At 44.1% G+C, this 13,160-nt stretch overlaps 1 protein-coding gene across 2 annotated transcripts in view; it reads left to right on the top strand.

Annotated features, from left to right (window-relative positions):
* The first annotated feature begins 8,927 nt into the window (after nt 1-8,927).
* ARHGAP5 (Rho GTPase activating protein 5) overlaps nt 8,928-13,160 on the top strand; it is a 63,308-nt gene continuing 59,075 nt past the window's right edge. Inside the window, exon 1 of one of the 2 annotated variants that reach the window (XM_084791788.1) lies at nt 8,928-9,076. The gene's annotated coding sequence lies outside the window, so the exon portion shown is untranslated. Of the gene's footprint in view, nt 9,077-9,277; nt 9,435-13,160 lie in introns of those variants that run through there. The other variant, XM_084791787.1, reaches the window with a different exon arrangement.

The raw sequence follows: 13,160 nt of genomic DNA, 5'->3' as shown, positions 1-13,160 counted from the left end.
GACCCTAATGTTAAATTTCCCAACTTCGTTGGGCGTTGGGACCTATAGTTTAGGAAGGTGGGTTCTAAGCTACAGGCATCTGGCGAGAAAACATTTGCAAAATACCTTTTATTGTGATGATTGCTTAAAATGTTTATCTGAAGGGCGGTTGTGGCGGCATCCAGAGCTGCATCATGAGTTGAGTGACTGGGAGAGTTAGGAGGCGTACCTTTACGTAAATTACATGCCTGGTCAGCAGGCCGTCCCGTTACAAGGCATATACACAGAACACTGTCAAAAGCAGAACTCTTCTATTAGAATCAGGATGACACTTGGGATGTGTACCAAGATAACACAAACCTGCAGGCCATGCTGAAGATGTACACACAGTAAATCAAAAGTGAACAGCCAAACTGCAGTAACCTCTTTCCTTTCTCATCTCTAAATCGCTGTGGCATGTGATTTCTTTGGAGCCAAGAAGTTGTTTTGCCCTGCTTTAAAAAAAAAAAAAAAGCAAAGGTATGGCAACAGCAACTGAAAAGATCACTACGAACCACTGTAAAATTGCACTTGGCTTAAAAGAGTTAAGCACTTTTCAAAGGCTCTAATACTGAATTAGATGCCAAGGAGACTGGTTGTACTCACTTGCTTTTGATCACTTTGCCTCAAAAGTCCTGCTCAAGGCTGATGCTACTGAGGCCAGGATCCCAAGAGTAAGCATATCTCACACACCTTAGTCCTCACCTAGATCTTCTGGTAGAATGATTGTACAATCACTTATCCGTAGTGTAAATTATTTATCATTTATCTACAAACAGATGAATAAAAAGCAGATAAAAAAAAAAAAGAATGACTAGCACGCGGCTAAGCTATTTGATCAAGGAAGAGTAGCAAACGAAAGTCTAGCTAACCAAGTTCTACCAAAGAAGACCGGCTTCCAAACATGCCCAGGAGACAGAGGCTTCACTCAGTGATGTGACATTGTCCGCAAGTTTTGAATGTTGGGAAGAACAGTAGCACCGCAAACATACACATGTGAATGAAGGGTAGGAAGCACTACAGGAAAAGTAGAAACATTGTCACCGTGTTAGGAAAACCTTGAAGGATTTGTTATGAAAATTCAGCATAAGACTTTAAGCTCTAAACAAGTTTGTCTCAACGAGAGGACAGCGTCCCAGTTTAACATGGGCAAAACACTGAAGAAACACGTTAAAGAGATGCCAGTGACTAACAAGCACACTTTCATTTCTCATTGAGACATGCGGGTTCAAACAATGATGAAATACCACTTTATACCGATTAGAATGTCCATGGTGAAAGCCAGACAATAATAACTGTTGACCAGGGCATGGAACAACTGCTAACATTTATATATCGTTGGTAGAAATATCTGGAGAAAAATACGTTAGTGGTTATCTGGAGCTAAGGTTGGAAAAAAAATTTATCATAAGTGGGCAAAAATGCAAACTATGTAGCCTGGATAGATTACTGAACATGGTTACTGTGACCCAAAATGGGCCTCTCAGCTACACTGCTGGAAGGTGGGGTCATGAATGAATTTGAGGAGTTTAAAGGCCTGTGATCTCATAAAACACATGGTAGTTATTGTGGGAAGAAGGTACAAACCAGTAGATCTTCCAACACGAACGTAACAGTTCATTCAGAAAGGTCTAGAAACCCAAACCTAAAGACACTGCAGTGTTTAGGAATGGGGGTTGTTTTGCTTTGTTTGGGTTGCTTCTGAGGTAGGGTTTTGTCCTGTGGTCCAGGGTGGCCTGGAACACACTATGTAGCCTAGACTGGCTTTGAATTTGGAGCAATCATCCCCTTATTCTCCCAAGCGCTGGGATCAGAGTCACATAAGGTTATTTGGAGTAAAGGTCAACTTTTTCCCTTCCTTCCTTCCTTCCTTCCTTCCTTCCTTCCTTCCTTCCTTCCGGCTAGTTTTTAATCTTCATGGAGAGGGATGCAGTAAGAAAAAGCTAAAGTGGACGCTGAAGGCAGGAGCAACAGCTTTGGCCTGGGTGCAGTGGGGGCGGGGGGGGGGTGGTGGTGGGGGGCCGGGGGGGGTGGGGGGGGCGGGTGATAGTTCCATTAGTAGTGAACCAGGAACCAGTGAAGTCTTCTCTGTGGGCTCTCTGCAAAGTGAAGTGGAGGAAGGACTGTTCTCTGGATACACACAGATCTGTCCAGAGACCTTTGAAGATCTTAACAGTAAACAGAAACTGAGATAAGATCCGGCTTCCCTCCTTTCCCAGTTTGGTGGTCTTTTGTGACCAACTCCTTTGCACTGTAGTGAGGATTGTTTTTCCCCCTTAAACTGGTTTTGTGTTAAAGAGGATACAATGATACAGAAGAGCTTCAGAGTTGCCTCAACTTAAAAAGGAACCCTCTCTGACATGTGATAGCGGAATGCAAAAATAAACATAACAAATCCTAATGGGAGACCAGTTCAATTAAATAAATATATTCTATCCTAAGTCTCTCATTCCTAAAGGGAAAGGCAGGAACCCATGGAAAGATCCACTTGCTTTATCAGCATCTGTGAAAACCACCCAGTCGACTATCTAGTAGATGTTCCAGGAGTTATGCCATTTTTGCAACAAGGTCTCATGAAACCCAGACTATCCTTGAACTCACAGTGTAGCTGAAGATAACCTTGAACCCCTGACCCTCTTATCTGCGCCTCCCAGGTGCTGGAATCCCAAGTGGACTGCCATACCTGGTTTTTGTGGGTCTAGGGATGGAACCTCATGCGTACTACACAAGCTCTCTACCAACTGCACCATGTCTTCCACCTTGATTGGTAGACTTAAGAATTTAAAAATAGAGTCACTAAACATAATAACATGGATGTTATTTGGTTGTCATAATTTGGTCTGTAAGAACTTTATTATTTTTAAAGATTTTTAAAATTTATTTTTTATTATGATTTATTCACATTACATCTCAACTGTAGTCCCTTTGCTCTTATCCTCTCCTTCCCACCCTCTCCCCCTCCCCCTCCCCCTCCCCCCTCCCCCTCCCCTAGATCCTCCAAAGGAGGGTTTACCTCTCCCCACCGTCTGACCACAGCCTATTAGGTCTCATCCAGATAGCCTGAATCCCCTTCCTCTGTGTTCCCAGAGGGCCTCTCTGCCAAGAGGCAGTGATCAGATCATGGGCACCAGAGTTCCTGTCAGGGGCAGTGCCCTGCTTTCCCCTCCCTTTCTCCATGTGGAGAATGAGCTGTCCAATTGCTACATCTGAACAGGGCGTCCAGGTTCTCTGCTTGTAATGTCCTTGGTTGGTGCATCAGTTTGTGCAGGGCCTCCTGGGCTGTAAGAACCTTAAAGAACCATCAAAGCAATATTATCTAGACTCAACATGTGGCAATAATCTGCAAACCAAGGCTGTTTCATTTCGTCAGACGTTACCAGAAACAGGACCAGGCAATGCCCCAGATGGCCAGCCTGTAAGAGAGAAAGAGACAGAAAGACTGAAAAGAAAAAAGCTGAAAGACAGAAAAATGGAAGGAGTGCCTGGAGGATGAGGATAAAAAGAAAAGACAAATGGAGGAAAGAAGGAAGTTAATATTAGCTTCAATTCCACAATCTAGATTAAATATTAACACACTGGTCAATACTGTTGCCATCTTGTTTGCGAACATTGTCTTTTACACAAACCATTATGGCATGACTGCTTTTTTAGTGAGACTTTACTCTGCAAAATATTTGCTTACAGGGCTAGGCATATAGATTAGTAATAATGTGTTTGCCTAGCGTTGGGTGTCCTTGGGCTCCATCCTCAGCACTACAGAAAACAACAACAACAACAACAACAACAACAACAACAACAACAATGGACTCCATTTGAATTTAATCTTATAAAATTTGATTTAAGCAACACATGAAATACTTTATGCATTTTTTACATTATTACTTTTATTTTGTCAAGTTAAAGTCTCAGGCCAGGCATGGTGGTGCACGCCTATAATCTCAGCACTCAGGGAAGCAGAGGCAGTCGGATCACTGTGAGTTTAAGGCTAGCCAGGTCTACAAAGTGAGTCTAGGACAGCCAAGACTACACAGAAAAAAAAACCAAAAAACCCAAAATTAAATAAGTAAAATCTCAGAATTAATAATGTAAATACTTTTATGGGAAAAAAGTAATTATTAATAGCCATTCATATAGGAAGAAGAATTAGAAACAAAGAGTGTGAGCTAGGCCTGTTCTGGGCTGTGCTACATGGTATGGAAAGCCAAATTACAGAATTAATTTGGTTATTATTCTTTACTGTCAACAGCACTCAGGAGGGTGAAATGTTTAGGCCTAACCTAAGATGATACATAATGAAACTCTGTTTCAAAAAAAAAAAAAGTATTTAGAAATATGTAATAGCCAAGCAGGAAGAACCATAATATTTTTGTTTCCTTTTTTTTCCCTCAAGAAAATGCACAAGCATGGACTGCAATGCAAATATTTACCATCTACTGTAGTTTATAAAAAGGAAAACTGACAGGGCCTTAATTGCAGAGTGGCTAACTACCTCATTGTTGACTGCAGAGAACGCTTCCGCTGCACCAGGTCTTTGGAATGTTCCCTGATGTTTCAGATCCATAGTTCTTTGTTGCTAGTGACTCAGGTTCACCTACCAGAGAGATATTATGTGGAGAAGTGTGGGCTACACATGGGGAAGGACAACTAACTCAACTTCTAGAGTCTTCTTCTCCTTAAAGTGATTATCTCAGCTGGTACATCAAAACATAACCAAAATCCAGATCCGGAAAGCCATGAAACCCAGAGTGTTTCATATTACCAAACATTTATTAAATTCTGACCAATAAAAATGTGTTCTTTCATTGTATGGAGCACCTAGAAGAATTCACAATCTAAATTTGGTCTACACTAAGAATGAGAGAATTCACCAAAATTTAAATAATGCACGTGTGATCTGACAGTCAAGCAATGCAGGTGTCTGCTTCTCACATGAAGGGCCTGGGACTGACAGAAGCAACAATTTAAAGGAGAGAACCTCAATTCTTCATTTAGCCAGCCTTGCAATTATTTTTCAGCTTTAGAGGGCTAACCTTATTGGGGTTGATTAAATTCAAGCTGCGATCTTTCATAAAAACCCAATGGCGGGTCCAGATGGCCTAACAATACCCCCTTTTGTGAGAGGAAATAACTTGAAGACCTTTTTATTTTGTCTAATTAAAGTATTTGTGCTGGTGGGACCTGAGTGAATTGTCATTACTTTAAGAGATGTCTGCAGTACAAATAAACTTTAAAAAAAAAAAACAGTGATTGCTTTATAGTTGAGTGCTACTTTGACAATTGCAGTTATGTCCTAGACCAGAGGGTCAGGAACATGACATTCTGAGCTAGGCTCTTGATACCATCTTTGGGATTTCTCTCTGAAAATACAGTTCCAGAGAGGCAACAGAACAAGGCTCGGTGGAACAAAAAGCCAGGAAGGCCAATGCGTCGCTTTCCTTCTCTTCCATTCCCACACTCACGATTACCTTAACTCTTGTCAAAACATTTTCTGCGATAACAGCCAAGACGTAATTAGCACTCTTTCTTCGTGCTGAAACTATCATTGGTAGCCGTAAAACAAATACAAGGAAAGCTCTAAGCATCTTCACTCAGCAGATGGCTCCTGGGACTGTTTATGAACCACCGTTTGCTCACCTGCAGGCGGAAAGCCCTCTCTTGTCCTGCCTTTACTTCCCAGACAGAGAATTCTATTGGGAGATGGGAGTAGGATGGGGGTTGAGAACCGCAGTAGGGAAATCGGCAGTGGTCTCTTACGCGCTTTTGAGTACAGTCGTTTGCATCACTATTCATCTTCTTCGGGTCCGTGATTAAGATGATGTTCTGAGATAGACTCCTCTCCAAAAAACCCTTCTTGTGTCAGCCAGGGGAAGAGACTGGTTTCTTTTGTCACTTGGAAATGTCTTATGTTTGACCTTTTGCCGGTTCTTGGCTGAGGCTACCTTAGACAATGTTGTTATGATGAAGGATTTCCAGCAGGGGGTGTAACTGCTTCTATAGGGTAAGTTCCTGTGAGGGCATCCTAGCTCATGCATTTCCAACATTTTTATGACTGTCTTATCTTTTGGTCCAAAAAACGACCATGCAAATTAATGCAACTAGAAATTTGTAGAGACAAATATTTAAATTAAAACCCTAAAATGCCTGCTTGAAACTTTATTCTACTTTTTTCCCCACAAAGTAAAGAAGACTAAGGCTCCAGGTGGTTTTAATTATCCAGTACAGCAGAAATGCTTATATATTTTTTTATTCCAGATAAGGAGAGTAATAGACATGAGAAGGCTGGGTAATATTTATTCAGGCTCCACAGTAGTACAATGCATGAACCTAAAGAACAATTTCCTCATTTTTCTCAAATAGTCCCTTTTGGGTGGGGAGGGTGAGTGTTTCAAAGCCTTTTCTCTGAAAGCACTGCTCCCATTCAGGTTTAAGAGATGCCACCCTCACCCTCACTCTTTAGTGCCTCTCACCTATAAATCCACAGACATCAATCACAGAATTTTAGCCTCTAATCCCCATTTTCAGATTTCTGTGGCTACAGGAAACCACGCTTTATTTCTTAGAGAGAAATAAGCAACAGAAAGACAACAGCAGTGGTGATATATACTAGTAAGAAGATTATTATCAATAATAAGCAAAGTTTTATATTTCCAGATGTTCTGAAGTCAAGATGGATGATGTCGGACTAACCATAGTGTTAGCTATGAAAATGATTGTTTGAACAGCATCACCAAATTTGGGGTAGGGGGGGTTCCTTTGTTAAAAGTAATGAGATTTCAAGTCCTTTTAGCATCTGCTATCCTGTCGTATAGCTGCAAATTACACCTTCTTACCCTAATATTTCCTTTATGAGCCCTGATTTATTTGACTTCCAGTATGTTGATAAATGCCCACTGTTAAAGATTTTCTATTTGGTTAGAAAATAATTCCAAAATGTGTGGGTACCGTATAGTACTTAACATTTTATTCAGGTTATGTTTTTAATTGTTTAAGGATTTTTAGTACAAAGATACAAAATACACAAAACACATTAAATTCAAGCCGACAAAAGGGATTCATGCTGCTTCGTCACTTTTCCCCTCTAACTGCTGTTACTTTTCTTGCAAATGCTCTTCAGCTTTCTTTCCTTGCCTTAGTTTGTAAGCATCTACAGACCACGGCCTACTCTTCCAACACTCAGATACTGCAAGGGATGCGATCAAGGGTTACACAGAGAAGCCAGAAATTTCTTTTCTGCTTTTAAAGATTTTACGTTTACCTTTGAGGAATATGGGCAGTGGATGAACACGGGGAAGGAACGAACAGATCTTCATTTGGAATGTTGTGACAGATTTACTGACACACATTTTCTAACCAATTTGTACCAACCGGCAGTTTTTGTTTTCATTCCAGACAGCGTAAATTTACTTCCGGATGGCAGCAGCTATGCCATTATAACACTAAAAAGCAACCTTGGCTAGCTTCGATACCTTGTGTAGCCTAAGAATAACTTGAATTTTAAAGCATCTTTATATGTTTACCGATGACAAACTATTTTCAGTGCAGGAAGTAAATCTTTCTCCAAAGAGAACTTCTCCTCCAAATTACATGAACTAATGAATTGGAGAAGATTGGTGTTTTTACTTAAACATCTCCTTATAAAATTAGGGTGACCTTGGGAAAGTCACAAATAGTTTCTTCAGAGTTCAGAGGCCATGGTTTCTACCGTTCATTCTCTCACCCTTGTCAAGTCAATATGCACAGATGTTCTGAAGTCAAGATGGATGATGTAGGACTTAACCATAATGTTAGCTATGAAAATGATTGTTTGAACAGCATCACCAAATTTGGGGTAGGGGGGGTTCCTTTGTTAAAAGTAATGAAAAGCTCAACGTAATCCCCAACTTGTGAAAAATTTCAAAAAAAAAGACTGAGTATATTTTAAGGCAGTGTGAAAGCCGGGAAGCAGATAGCTGCTAGTTGCTTAAGTTGAGCTGGGGCTCTTGGGGCCACTCTAAACCATTCAGGTCTTGGCGTCTCCCACAACTTCCCTATCGGCCAGAATCAAGGAAGGGCCTGCGTCTCTGTGTCGCGCCCATCTGGAAAGGATTCCTCTTGCCCCGGTCTAGCTCAGGCTTTTGGCTGAGAGTGGCTCCAGGTCCCAGGAGGGTGATGTCTGTGGTTGGTGAGCGATTGCCAGGCAGGACTGGCGGTGCATGTGCATGTACACACACACACACACACACACACACACACACACACACAAAGTCCCTGCAACGGAGCTCCGGCGCATTCTTTCCTCCTCTGCATTCTTCAGTGCTCAGAGACCTCAGACTCTAAGGCTTAGAGGGATTTGTGGAGGGGCGTTCGGCGCCCATGCCCTGCCTCGCAACAGCTAACACAACACTAAGTTCCTCTGCAAGACGACTCTGAGTTACCGCCAACACCAGAACGAAGGCGAGGGAGAGGGCAGGGGCGGCTGGGCGACTGTGCACAGCGTGCGGCGCCCGGAGCGTGGAGGATGGGACGGAGGAGGAGCGGAGCGCGGAGAAAGGGGAGAGAGAGCTGAGGAGAAACACTCACGCCAATGGGTAACAGGGAAAAGGTGAGAAGGACGGGAGTAGGAGCGGGAACCAATGGGCGGGAGAGGCGGGGACAGTGAGGGAGGGGGAGGGGCAGAAGCCAATGGGGAGCGGGGCCCGAGCGGGGACGCGGCCCCGCGCGCTCGCGCGCCCCCCCCCTCCCTCCGGCGGCGCGGTCGCTCGCGCCTCCCCAGCTCCCGGGAGACCAGGGCAGGGGCGGGGCCGAACCGGGAGCGTCGCTCGGGAGGCGTCTGGAGGTGAGTGCCGCGGGGCGGGGGTTGGGGGGGGAAGGAGAAGGAGGAGAGTAGGGTGGGAGGGATTGTGGGGCGGGCGGCGCGGGCACGCTCACACACACACACACACACACACACACACGCGCGCCCCCGTGCTGCCTGCGCCGCCCCCCGGCCGGGTGTGTGGCTCCGCGCGCGCGCGCGCACACGGGCGCTCGCTGGCGCGTGCGTGCGTTCCGGCGGTACGCGCCGGCGAGAGATGCTGAGGTAAAGTTCGGGGAGAGAGGGAGAGATCCGTCAGCGCGAGGAACCCGAGTGGCCGCCATTACTGAGCCTAGCGCGACGGCGGGCGCGGGGGAAGGGGGGGAGGGTCGGGGCGGCCGCTGCCTGCGGGCCGGCGGGCGGGTTACCAGGCAGCGCGAGCCGCGGGGCTCGGGCTTTCGGGGCGTGTGTGTCGGCGAGGGCGGGTGGGGGGGGGGGTGGTGGTGAGCGCGCCGGCAGCGAGAGGCGAGCCGAGAGTGGAGGAGGCGGCGGCGGCGGGAGCGCTCCCCAGGAATGTCGCTGCCGCCGCCACCGCCGGGGCCGCTGCCGTTGAGGAGGCGACGGAGGAGACCGGCGTTGTTAGGTAGGACCTCGAGAGCCGGCCGCGCGGGGCCTGCCTCTCCCCTCCCGCCCGGGGACCCTCGGTCGCCGCCGCCGCCGCCGCCGCCGCTTGTAACCAGTTCAAGGGGCTGGGGCCGGGCGGCTGGGTCCTCGGCAGGCCGAGCCGCCGGGCTCCGGTCGGCTGAAGGGCAGAGAGGCCGGAGAGGGGCCGCTTTCTCCACAGGTGACCGGGCCGGGGTCGGCGGAGGCCTGCTGCTCGCCCAGCTCGTGCCGGCCCCGCCAGGCGTCCTCTCCCCGCGCCACCTTCACTTGTCCGGGTCTCGGAGGGTGCGCGGGGAGGGAAGGTGGCGGGGTCTGCTGGCTGGGGAGGCTGCTGGTAACGAGTTCCACCTGGAAGGGGGGGGGAGCGCGGTGGGCGCAGATCCGCAGAAACGCGATCTGGGCTGCAAACTTAACCGCCTTTCCCGGGGATCGGCCCTTTCACTTTTCTCTTATCTCCTCGACTCCTCCCTAGGTTCTCCACCACATTCCCATCTGCGAAAGCTTAGGGTAGGGAGTGAGAAGTTGCACTGCGCAACCCAAACACAGACTCCTTCCTGTCGTTGGACTGCTACCACTAGGCTGGGGCTTTGATCCCGAGTGTTTTTGCTGGAATAACCTCTAAAATTTCCCTGGGTTCCCAGCAAAGAAAAGTATCGGGGTGGGGGTGGGGAGCAGCTCGGGAGCGCGCGTGCACTTCTCCACACATAAATACACTCTCCCTCTCCAGCGTTATTGGAAATGCAAGTGAGGTGCAAGCTCTGTGAGAAGCCGAGGCTGGAAGGTGCTAGAAAGTAAGGACGAACTATTAGGAAGGCTAATAAAATTCCAAGAAAGTTGCAGGGGAGACGTTCATACTTTCACCATATGATGGGAATTCAGTTTAGGCCCATGCTTACTTAGTAAATGGAAAGTAAATTGTACAAAATCTAAATCAAAGTTGTGAGATGAGAGGATTTTTCAACCATCTAACCAGAAATGTTATCAGTTTCCTTTTGTCTTTGAGAAGGAAGAAAGCAAGGACATTTGGAAAAAAAAAAAGTTAAAGTGTGAAACAGTGAAATGCCCTGGTCTTTTTGTGCATGTAGCCTTCTGCAGGTGCGTGAGGTGGGGATTGGCCTTTCTACTTAAAACCAAAAGCAATATACAGTTTGAACAGGATGTTAGGAGACGTTTACCTGCATTGAGGGAACCTCTCACTTCCTGGAAGAGTTCTCTCAAGCTCCATCTAAAAAAGGTTCTTCCGGCAACCATTGCATCCAGATGTGACTATTCCAAAAAACAAGCAAACAAACAACAAAACAAAACAAAATCTTGGATTTAAATACAGACTTCAGTAAAACGTTTTTTGGAAATGTTTTACTATCAATTCCAGTTTATTTGTATGTTACCCCTTTTCAGTATTTTTACATATTAGGATTAATAGTATAAGCAACTTGCAGCTTCCAGAGCATTTTTGCTTTAATTTTAAATTTCTCATTTTGTGCTTTTAAAATATCTGTTGTAATTGACCCATATTTCTCCTATCTATAGAATGTAAAGCAGAGGAAGAACATTATAATTGTTTGTCACAAAAGCCTGCTAAGGCATTGGAGAAGTTTATGCAAATTGTGGATTGAAAGGTTAGGGATGTATGTGCTTTTTAACTTAAAGAAATAGAGCTATTGATCTGATTGATTAAAAGCAATTATATAACTATTGATTTCGTTGTCTTTAGGCTACATTCTTTAACTCAGGTCAGCATGCCTAATATTCTTTGCACATTAATTATTAAGAGCATTGGAAGTGGGTTTGGTTACACGTGGATAGAAAAAAACTGTCACACAATTGTGCTTATTAGTTTTTTAATGAACTTTTGTCCATTTAAACTATATTGGCAATTAGATTTTTTTTTTCTTCTTGTGGTACTGGACATTGAAACTAGGATGTTGCAGGGTACTTACTCTACCACCAAGTTATATCTCCAGCCCCTTTCAGAATCAATCCACTCTACTGATTAATATCTTAATTCTCTTACATGGTATTTACCTTGACTATTTTGGAATCGTGTCCTTTTTTGTTGTTGTTGTTGTAAGGCAGATTTAGCACACTTTTTTGGAGATAATACTTTTCACCTTGAAAGTTAAGATTTTATATGAAATAAAGTGCTTTATTTGCGTTTCGGCGGGTATTGGAAGTTATGGTTCAGCTCTGAATAATAGTTACATAAGTGCCCTCCCCCTCACTGCTGTTGCAGGATTGAACCTAGGCCCATGAGCATACTAGGCAGTCACTCTTACTCTACTAGCATTCTCGAGTTGTTGAAGAAAAGTATGTTTCATGAAAACTGTACTTAACTTTTCCAGTTGTTTATTTGGAAACAGTTTTTTTTTCTTTGCAAATCAAAACGGCACCATGGTTAATTAATTGATTCAAGAATCATTCTGTGGTGTTATTTCAAGTTTGTAATATTAAGTGCAAGAAAGAATAGTGAAGAAATTTTAATAAAGTCATATGTCATCCATTTGGCAATTTGTATAATGAGCCATTTAAATGCAAGGTTTTGTTGATTTTTATCAAACTAGGAGAAAATGTTAGAGTGTGTTGGGTTGGTGTAGAATACTTATCTATAGGGCCCTTAGTATATTCCCTGGTACTGCAAACAAACTAAAAAGTCAAACATAAGAATTTAAAATAGATTTTTACATTGAGTTTCAAGGTCAATGTTCTTAGATCCCTGGAGTCTTCCCCTGGATGCCTCGAGACTTTCTCTGACAAGTCACCCTCCCCAAGCCAAGGCAGTTTCTGTTTTTAACCTATGAAAGTTAGTCTGCATTAAGAAATGTTGAGACCTCTGATGTATTTCGTTAATTTGAACAATTTCAATTTGTTCAAATTGAAATTTTTTTCTTTAGCATTTAATAACATGCTATGGGGAGAAAGAGATGAATTAGAAGTAAGCGTCAAGACATCAGTACGAGAGGTAGTAACTGTAAATAACTGTAGGTAGATACAGTTTTGTGAGGTCCAGTCTCCTTGGTAATCCTTCACAGAGGAAAACATTTTCAGTTCTTTTACTACCTGTGTTCTGGTAGCTAAAGATCTCCACAAGACTGTGCAGTAAAACAATAACTTATATCTTACTATAGGATTAGAGGTATTACTTAAAAGTTATGTGTAGCTTTTATTTCATGGTTAAAATATGACTAAGATTTGTCACTTAGATTTTTTCCTCATTTTTTATCATGCAGAGTTAATGGCAAACATTGGTTTTAATTTTTTTCTAACTTCAGATTAATCTTATTAACCTTAGCAAATATTTTATTGAATATCTGGGAACTGTGAGCAATACAAGAAACTGTGTTTGAATTATAGCCTTAACTCCTATCAAAGCTTATAGTTGTTTATTTGTTCGTTTGTTTTTAATTTTGAGCTTCCACCCCCCAAGGAGTGTGTCTGTACATGTACATGTGCATGTGGGTGCCCTTGGAGGCCAGAAGAGGACATCAGCTCTCCTGGAGCTATTGTGGTAGGACACTTCTGGGAACCAACCTCCTGACCTCTGCAAGAGCAGTACTTGATCTTACCTGCTGAGCCATGTCTCCAGCCCCAGAGCTTACAGTTTTGAGAGAGAGCGATAGAGTGAGTGTGTGAGTGTGTGTGTGTTTGAGAAAAGTTAAATGTGAGTCCAATACAGAACAGGTGAATTTGGCTACCAGATAGTACATTA

Source organism: Acomys minous (assembly GCF_964271855.1).
Source record: "Acomys minous genome assembly, chromosome: 8".
Lineage (NCBI taxonomy): Eukaryota > Metazoa > Chordata > Mammalia > Rodentia > Muridae > Acomys > Acomys minous.
Note: the sequence above shows the minus strand (reverse complement) of the source record. Positions and strands in the feature narration are given on the sequence as shown.